The sequence below is a fragment of the Dipodomys spectabilis genome, unplaced genomic scaffold, assembly GCF_019054845.1.
Source record: "Dipodomys spectabilis isolate Male_0828 unplaced genomic scaffold, ASM1905484v1 ptg000157l, whole genome shotgun sequence".
NCBI classification, from domain to species: Eukaryota; Metazoa; Chordata; class Mammalia; order Rodentia; family Heteromyidae; genus Dipodomys; species Dipodomys spectabilis.
In genome coordinates this window covers 22371802-22381742 of record NW_024870834.1, presented here as the reverse complement: position 1 = coordinate 22381742, position 9941 = coordinate 22371802, and the positions used below count along the sequence as shown (strand labels likewise).

The following is a 9941-nucleotide window of genomic DNA, read 5'->3' as shown; positions in this document are numbered from 1 at the left end:
GCTGGCTTCTACGGTCCCAGAGCCTTCTTTGCTAAATTTGGTCAGGTACCATGAAGTTGGTCTGCAGATTCCTTCCTCTCTAATGGGGAAAGTCCTCCCTCAGCTCCCAGCTTTCCTGTAAGGGAGTTGGGCCAAGGGATGGGGGGTGGGGGGCAGGTGAAAACTGCACTGGTCTTCCGCCAGACACAGGAATCCAAGGCTTTGCCGTTGTCATGGCAACCAGGAGTTCCGCGATTCCCCTCCCCCTCGTCTCTCTCCACTTCCCCCCCCCTCCACCTCTGCCTATTCTCTCGCGAGATTTGTGCGCAGCTCTAAGCCAGCGGGCGGTGATCTCACCCGAGACTTGGCGGGGAGGGGGCGTGGAGAGGAGGAGGAGGAGGGAGCGAAGGAGGGGAAAGGAATGGGGCGGGGATGCAGGGAGGGGAGGGGAGGGGAAGGGCGGGAGCCGCGCCGCCACCGCCGGCAACTTTGTGAACGAGTTCAGTTGCAAGCGTGAGCGTGTGAGCGAAAAGTCAGTGCGGCGCCGAGTCCCCGGGAAGAGGGGCCCCAGGGAGGGCCAGGTCTGGGCCCCCGAGGCCGCCCCCATCACCTCAGCCCTTCCCGCCCCTCCGGCTCCCTCCCCCCCCTCCCCGGGTCCTCCGGGCCTCCCCGCCCGGGCCGGTGGTTACCTGTCCCCTCCCCCGCTCCGCACGCACCTCGGCCCCGCGCCCGCCTCCGACCGGGGCGGCCGGACGCCCCTGCGCTCCGCCCGCGCTCCCCCGCTCCCGCCGCCGCCGCCGCCGCTCGGCGCGTTCGCTGTGGGGAGCCGGGAGGCAGGATGAGGGGCGCCGAGCCTCGGGGGCGGCGCGAGCCGGGGCGCCCAGACAATAGTTGATGCTCGGGGGACGCACCTCCGCCCCCGACGCGTCCCGGAGCCCGGGCCCCAGCAGGCGGCTCGGCCACGGCGGGCTGCTCGCGGCGGCGTCCCGGGTCCCCCGCGGAGCCGGGCTGATTCCGCCTCCGCTTCCCTCAGACTCGGCTCGGCAGTCGGGGCGGCGAGCGCGACGGGACGGTCAGCTCCCCGACCCAGACCCCGGCCGTCCGTACCCCGGCCCCGACCGTCCGCACGGTTTCTCTCCCCCCCACCCCCAGGGACAGCACCCCGGGACGCGCTCCGGACGCGGCGGCCCCCGGGAGGCCGGGCCCAGCGGTAAGTGGGCTTCTCTCCCCCACCCGCGCCCTCCCAGGGTCGGGGCAGGGAGTGTGGGGGTGCAGGACTGCCGATAGCCCCGGGCCCTGACTCCCGTCTCTGGCAGGGGTTCGAGTCCGGGAGGGGGGCTCCGAGCCGGGCACCCGGAGGGCGTTGAAAGTTTGATTTCCGATGTGGTGGCGGCAGCGCAGCCCGGCGGGGGCGAGTCTCGGCCGCACCGCGACCGGGGCGCGCGCGCACGCAGCTCGGAATCCGAATCTGCACAAGTACGCGGCGGGCGGACGCCTCGGGAGGCCGGGAGACCCGCGTCCTCCCCTCCACCCCCCCCCCCCCCCCCCCGGTCCTGAGGCTCTCCTCCCCGCGGAGCGACCCTTCCCCATTCAGTCGCCCGGGTGAGCTGGCTGCAGGTTGTGTGTGTGTGTGTTTGTGTGTGTGTGGGGGGGGGAGGCCAAGTGGGTTAACTGTGGGATCATGAAAGAGGTTCAGCTCGGGGCCCGTGGTGGTTCATTTCCCTCTTGGGGCTCTGGAGGGGGGGGGGGTGAAATCCGGGGATGCTTTAACGTGCGTGCTTGCCTTGGAGGAAGTCAGTGCAGAGAGGGGCTGCGTAAAGAACTTTTCTTCCTTCGCCCCGTTTCCAACTTCTCTTCTGACCTTAAAGGCAGTTTTCAAGGTTCTTAAATCGCTCCCCGGCACGTCTTCCTGGACAAGTTACTGCATTGGGTAGGTTGAAATTTCATCGGGGCTCACGGTTTGGAAGATAGACAAGGGAAGCAGCCCACTTGGAAGGAAGATGATGTCTTACTGAACCGACTGAATTGTGGTCGTTTGTCTTTGAAGGGAAGCTTTTGGGCATGGATGGTTCCTGGATTGCATTTACCTTATAGATTTTATTTTTTCATGACGGGTAGAGGCAGCACTCACTGAAATTCAGACTACTTAGGATACGATTATATTTCTAAATTGGAGCCAGTGATGCACTGCAAATTTCAGAGTGAAAGGTGTCTACTTTCATCCGTTTCCAGGTCTATCTGGATGAACCGGGGTGGCTGTTTCCTCTATAAAGCAAGCCTTTCATGTTGAAACTCTGACTCAATCTTAAAGCCATTGTTTTTATACTGGTACTCTGTGGGAGTTAAGTGTCAACTTTCTCCTGTTTGCTCTTATATAGAAAGAATATCTTCCACGGTGAAGATTTTTCTGGCAGTTTTTTTTTTTTTTGAAAAGTACAAGATTAAATTCTCCCAAACGGCTTCTGTACACAGTTTCTGTATAGTCTGCACAAGATTCTATATAATCTTGATTTAATGACTTTCACCTTCATTTCCCTTTTGCAGTTTTTGAAAGCTGTAATTAAGCTTCCTTTACCAGGATGAAACAAAAGCTTGCTTGATGAGATAATACAAAGTACTGGTAATAGCAGTAAGTCTCAGTTAAAAGGTTTAAGTTAAAGCAGGTTACAGTCACTGATGTGTCCAACTAAGATGGCATCCTAGTTATTAACTAGAATATTGTTACTAAGGCATTTTTGTGGAATATACATTATTCTAAGGCAGTGATTAACTGCATTTAAAATGACTTGGGTAATAGTTTGTACATAAGAGCTTAGGGGAAAATTAAGACTTTTTTGGGGAAGGGATGAATGCTTTTGTTTTGCTGATGACTTACTTGTCTCATTAAAGGACTCATGAAATTGACTGTCACAATATTTCCTCAGTTGACTTAGAGAACAAGTTTAGCCAGTGGCTGGAGACAGTCAGTAGGTGTAGCTGTTGTTAGCTTCTCTGCAGTTCCTGGTCCTGCTCCTTGAGTTTAAAATCAGAGCATTCTTACTTTTTAGATTTCAAGTGTCAGGTAGTGATTTCATTTCAAAATTCTATGGCAGGTTTGGCTTGAACTCTTGCTAGTAGTTTGAAAGTACTTCACTGAAATTACATATTGAAATCCACTTAACTCTTCTGACTGTGCTATTTTCCATGGTATTCTCTGGCTTTTGTATTTATTTAGACTTGGCTTGGGATTATGTGTGCAATTTTAGTTATAATCTCATCTTGTTTTTTTTTTTAATAGCTAAAAAAATCTACAGTTTCACTGAAGGTTGTAGATTGGGGATTGTTTGAGACTAGCAGTTCTATAAACTGGGAAATCTGTACACAGTTTCTATATAGTCTGTACAAGATTCTATATAATCTTGATTTAATGACTTTCACTTTCATTCCCCTTTTGCATTTTTTTTTTTTTTTGGGTTCAGTTGTGGGGCCAGAACTCTGAGCATGGGTGCTGTCCCTTAGCTCTTTAGCTCAAGGCCAGCACTACCACTTGAGCCACAGCGCCACTTCCGGGTTTTTTTTTCTGCTTATGTGGTGCTGAGGAATCGAACCCAGGGCCTCAAGCATGCAAGGTGAGCGCTCTACCACTGAGCCACCTTCCCAGCCCCCCTTTTGCATTTTTTTGAAAGCTGTAATTAAGCTCCCTTTACCAGGATGAAACAAAAGCTTGCTTGATGAGATAATACAAAGTACTGGTAGAGATTCGATGTGTACTTTTAAGTTGCATTTTGAATTAAAAAAATGTACTGTAATGTAATGCAACTGTGTAGCATGAGGAGAACTGAATTGCTATAAGGGTAAAGCTTCTCCAACTCTTTCCACTTTAGTGGAAAGTTAGTACTGATGAATGATAACATCATTATGTGCTTCTTGCCAACTTTCTATAATCATTTGTGTTGGCCTAGCCAGTGTACAAATGAATTGTGAAAATCCTTAAGGTTTTCAGGTGACAACTCACATTTGATTTTTTTGGATCATTGACCAAACTGGACTTTCACCAAGGAAGATGAGCAGGCTCACTTCCACAATAAAGAGCTAGAGCTCTGATGGATTTGGCTCAAATCACAGAAATTGAATCTTAATAAAAGACAAAAGTGTGTGTGTGTGTGTGTGTGTGTGTGTGTGTGTGTGTGTGTGTGTGTATGTGTGTGTATTTTAACCTCTCCTATAACAGTACTTATTATATCCTTTCGAGATTTGTGATGAGTCAAGCAGAATTTATTGGGTCCCACTGCATGGGAGATGTGCTGCTGGCTTCTATGATTCTGGTGGAAAGCACTTGTGTTCTTTGACTGTGGAACTGTTGGGACACTGGGGCCATTTGTAGTAACCTTTTCTGTTTCCTGTGATGATACCCTGATATCTCCTGAAAAGTTTTTCGTATCAGGCAATTATGTCTGACTTTCAATTTATTTAAAAAGTTTGAAATAACATAGCCCAGTATTTACCTTCAGAAGAAGGTAATGTTCAGATACCTACCATTTTCTGGACAGTTTCTTACAGTGGTGATTTTTTTTTTTTGGGGGGGAGGAGGGTCCTGGGGCTTGAACTCAGGACCTGGGCATTGTTCCTGAGCTTTTTGTGCTGAAGGCTAGTGATCAACTTGACCGTTATCTCTAGTTCTGGCCTTTTTGTTGCTTATTTGGAAACTAAAGTCTCAAAGACTTTTCTGCCTGGGGTGGCTTTGAACCACATTCCTTAAGTCTTAATGTCCTGAGTAGCTGGGATTACAGGCATGCATTACTGTATTCTTACAGGGCTCACTGAGGGGTCTATGTCATATGCTTGAGATTGAAATCCAGGTTTCTGTCCTCTGTACTTCTGATTTTTTGGGGAATCAAAATAAATTGGTGTCATTGCAGGTTTAGTTGGTTTTCTATGCATAATTAAAAACAAACCCCATGTACTTATGGCACTTTTTGCCTTAAAAGTAAGATAAATGATTATTAGATATCACATTCTTTTGGTTCTAGAGTGAATGATAGAAACATGAGGATTATCTTGGCTCTTCTGATGTCTTCAACACAAGTAATTTGAGTGAGAGACAGAAGAGTGTAATTTGATTTTACATTCAGGAGAGCAAGAAAAAGCTCTGGGTAGATTTTTTTTTCTCTGTGGTGTGTGTGTGTGTGTGTAGTAGTAGTAGTAGTAGTAGTAGTAGTAGTAGTAGTAGTAGTAGTCCTGGGGCTGTCCCCAGTAGTGTGGGTGCTGTCCCTGAGGTTTTTTTTTTTTGCTCAAGGCTAGCACTCTACCAGTTGGACCACAGCTCCACTTCTGGCTTTTTTTGATGGTTAATTGGAAATAAGAGTTTTATAGACTTACTGCCTTGGTTGGCTTTGAACTCAGATCTTAGCCTCCTCAGATTATATGCATGAGCTACAGGCTCCTCTTAGCTTGGGTAGATCTTTTGAGAGTAGGGAGAGCTTTGTCTGTCTTCATCTATTTTCTCCTTTTACTATGACCTTAGTAGAATAACCTGAGGTGGAAGTATTTTCTTAAAGGTCTAGAGAGATGACACTAAAATGACATAGAGGAATAAAAAGGGCTGCAGTAGCAAGAGCTTTGTAAGTAGTAGTGCTTTGGTTGTTATGCTGTGAAAAAGTAAGGCTAAGTTTTTCTTTGTCTCTGGAGGTCTTGGATGAGAATTTCTAGCTCGTAGATTTCTAATTTGTTACTTGTCATGTTGCACTAAATTCTCCCTCTAATTAGGATTGTAGTATGCCTAACTTTAAATTTTGGGAAACAGGCAATTACATAATGTTAGATTTTCCTTTATTCAGTTCAGGAGAGGCAGGAGAATGTACGCTTTGGGGAATGCCAGCTTGGAGAGGAGAGTTGCTGATTTGTACAAACACAGGGGTCACTTAGAGGCAACAGGACATTCCGCTACAGCTGACATTGAATTCCTTTCTGTCTCTTCTCCCCCAGGGCAGATCTAGGTTAAGTGCATTTTCCAGACACAAAAATGAATTTGGGTAATCTTATCTCTGTACTTTTCCCATAAAGCCTCTACCAAAACTAGTGTAGTCATTATTGTTTTTATAGTTCATTAAGTCTTGTTTCCTTTTATAATGAATTTTAAACTACTCAGAAGACTATCAAGAAATAGAAAGCCTAGGAGCCTGACACTGGTGGCTTGTATCTGTTGTTTTAGCTATTTAGGAGGCTGAGATTTGGAGGTTCTCAGTTCAAGGCCAGCTAGGGCAGAAAAGTTCGCTATACTCCATTTTCAGCCAAAAGTAGGACTGGAGATAGGGCTCAAGATGTATTGTGTCATCCTACAAGCTCAAGGCCTTGAGTTTAGATGCCAGCACTGCCCCCTTCCCTATATTCCCAAAAAACAACAAGAATAACCCCCCAAAGCATGGGGTTATGTGCTGAATGATTACATTTCTGTAGTCAGGACTTGACATGATCAGTACTTTCGTGTGTATATGTGTGTGTGTGGGATAGATGTACTGGGGATGTAACCAAGGGTCTCATGCAAGGCAAATGGTCTGTCACTGCCTGATCAGTATTTTTTTATTTTAGCCCTGTGTTTATCTTTCTGTAATTTGTTTTCTAAATGATTTGTCTAAATGGGAATTCTAGTTGGCTATATTGTGAGCATCTTGCAATTCCTTTGATACTCTCTAATTCCCAGAAATGACTGACCGTTTGTTTTTACAACCTGATGATGATAGCAGTGAAGCAACTGATAAATGAACTATGAAATCACATTCAGTTCAGAAGACATTTGAGCCAGGTGCCCGTGACTTGTACCTGTAATCCTGACTACTCAGGAGACTGAGATCTGAGAACAGTGGTTCAAAGCCAGCCTGGACAGGAAAGTTCATGAGACTCTTAATCTCCAAAAAAAGCTGGCAGTGGAGCTGTGACTCGTGGTAGATCACCAGCCTTGAATGAAAAGATAAAGGACAGTGCCAGGCCATGAGTTCAAGTCCCAGCATTGGTACAAAAAAGAAAAGAACAAAAAAAGAGAATCTCTTTATTAAAAGATACCTATAAGGAATGTAACTATACATGAACAGAGGATGTTCATACCATATTTGGCTCTTATTACTTGTATCCTCTGCCCTTGGTGGTTGGGGGGATAGAAAGGCAGTATCTTCTCATTATTTTTGCAAGAAACACTGATTGTGGCTCTTCTAAATTCATACTGCTTGTGTTTAGAAGACTTGACAAAAATACATGCTCACTCTTGAAATGAGGGCTATATGTAGTTGGTTAATTCTTCTCTTTTCCCCAGACATTCTTCTGATTGCCCCACTCAGAAGATTCTGCCAGTGTGCTTTGCCAGAATCTAACTTCTTAGTAGCTGATATTGGACTAGTTAAGAGTGCTTGTATGTATGTATATGTTTGTGTGCAGACCTGGCTTTGTCTCCTAGCTTACGTTCTGCTTTTAGAAGCTCATATATGCTTCCTAACCCTCTTTTGCAGATTGAGAAAAAAATACCTGTGAGTCTTCAGAGAGTTTCATTGTTATTTCATTTTTAGAGCATTAGGATCTTAGTGCTGCTCTTCTGTAACAGGAAATAAAGCATAATAATTGGATAACAAAATAATGTTCTGGTAGGAAAGTGATGGTTATGAAGTGTCTACAATTCAAGGAAAGGCTTTTTAAAGTTTAAGAACCTCACCCTAATAATCCCTTTTGGTGGGATTGTTTTAAAGTAGTGTCTTACTTGGGTCGATAGTTGTTGGGGAGGCAGTGAGCAAGTAGGTGGGGAGGGTAGAGAATCACAGTGAAGTTCAGGGCAATACCCTGTATAAGGAAGTGGATGGGTAGCTTGAAGAAACTTAATGGGTGGTTCTGTTTTCTGAACCTTCACCCTGGTGAAAACATAGTGGCTTTTGTAGCAGTTTTAGGCTTATATTTGATAGATAAGTAAAGAGTAGGCTTAAGTGGTGGTGTGCTAGTGGCTCATGCCTATACTCCTAGAGCTACTCAGGAGGCTGAAGATTGCAATTCAAATCCAGCCTAGGTAGGAATGTCCATGAGACTCTTGTCCCCAGTTAACTACTAAAAAGTTGAAGTGAAGCTGTGGCTCAAATGGTAGAACCCTAGCCTTTAGCACAAAAGCTTAGGGACAGCTCCTAGGCCCTGAGTTCAAGCCCCAGAACTGGGGGGAAAAAAGAAAAAGTAAGCTTAGACCAGGAAGCATCTGCTTGGCATAGTTGACATGTCATTTGGATAGGTGAAAAGGAGAGCCCTTGAGTCCCCTTCAGAGTCCCACTGATTGAAAAAGACCACTTTGGAAGAAATCTGGAAGTAACTGTCAACGGTAGAAAGGTTAGTCTCCTTAGGTTTTGCAGTGGGAAAAGGACTGGCAAATTTAATTTCGTAATTTGATGTTGGCACTTTAAATGTGCTAAAAACATGAAATGTTTTATCTTTGCTATTTAAAAATGTGCAAAGGTCTTGAACAGATATTTCTTAAAGATGGTATATAAATATAAAATAAATGTATGAAAAGATAGCATAAATAATCATCAGGGAAAATAAAAAAATCACTATAAAATACTCCTATACAGTAAGATGATCACTTAGTAAAAACAAAACAAAACAAAAAATAAGTGTTGGTGAGGTTGTGGAGAACTTGGAAAACTTGTGAAACCTAGTGGGATTGGAACATCATACAACCACTGTGGGAAATAGTATGGTGGTCTCTCCAAGATAGGATGAACCATATGGCCCAGCAATTCCAGCCTTGAGTAGGGCCTCGTTGAAATATTTTCCACATCCATGTTTATAACAATACCACCAACAAAATCATAATAGGGAAGAGGTAAATAAAATCTACATATTTATTTGTGGTTGAATGGATAAACTGTGATAGATACATGCAATAGAATGTTATTGCCTTTAAAAGGAAGGCAATTCTGTTATGTTACAACATGATTATCCTTGAGGACATTATGCCCAGTGCAATAAGCCAATTACAAAAAGACAAATACTGCATGATTTCACTTATGAGGTACCTAGAGTTGTCATAGTGTAAAGACAGTAAATAAGTTACTGGTGGTTGTCAGAAGCTAGGGGAAGGGGTTTAGAGATAGAAAGTTGTTTGACATGTACATAGTTTCAGATTTGAAGTGTTAATAAACCACTACTGGACATCTGTTTCACAACAGTGTCTATGTGTTTAATACTATTGTTTTTTTATTTTTGTTGTTTTGATGCACAATTATGCTTTTTTTTTGCTAGTCCTGGAGCTTAAACTCAGGGCTTGAGCACTGCCTTTGAGACTGTCTATGCTCAAGGCTTGTGCTCTATCACTTGACCCACAGCGGTACTTCCAGCTTTTTCTGTTTATATGGTACTGAGGAATCAAACCCAGGGCTTCATGCATGCTAGGCAATTACTCTACCGCTAAGCCACATTCCCAGCCCCCACAATTATGTTTTAAAGTTTGATTTAGGCCCACTTGTCCATGATTGCTTTTGTGGCTTATTCTTTTCTGGTTGTGTAGAAGAATCATCATCATGATCCTTTTCCTTATTTTTTCTTTTTTTTGGGTCCGGTCGTGGGGCCTGAGCTCTGGGCCTGAGCGCTGTCCCTCAGCTCTTCAGCTTAAGGCTACCACTCTACCACTTGAGCCATAGCGCCACTTCCGGCTTTTATCTTTTTGCTTATGTAGTGCTAAGGAATCGAACCCAGGGCCCCAGGCATTCAAGGCAAGCGCTTTACCACTGAGCTACCTTCCCAGCCCCTCCTTATTTTTTCTATGAGTTTCATATTTGTTTATCTGTAGTTTGTTTGAAGTTGATATTGTCTATGATAAAGATCTGTCTTCCTTAGTTTTTGGTCGGTGGTGGGGCCTGAACTCTGGGCCTGGGCACTGTCCTTCAGCTCAGGGCTAGCGCTCTACCATTTGAGCCACAGAGCCACTTCTGGCTTTTTCTGCTTTGTGATGCTGAGGA

General features: G+C 45.1%; 1 protein-coding gene across 2 annotated transcripts in view; it reads left to right on the top strand.

Annotated features, from left to right (window-relative positions):
* The first annotated feature begins 497 nt into the window (after positions 1 to 497).
* Positions 498 to 9941, top strand: part of Sipa1l1 (signal induced proliferation associated 1 like 1) — a 335149-nt gene continuing 325705 nt past the window's right edge. For both annotated transcript variants that reach the window (XM_042692744.1, XM_042692740.1), the window contains exons 1-2: positions 498 to 560; positions 1132 to 1189. The gene's annotated coding sequence lies outside the window, so the exon portion shown is untranslated. The remainder of the gene's footprint in view (positions 561 to 1131; positions 1190 to 9941) is intronic.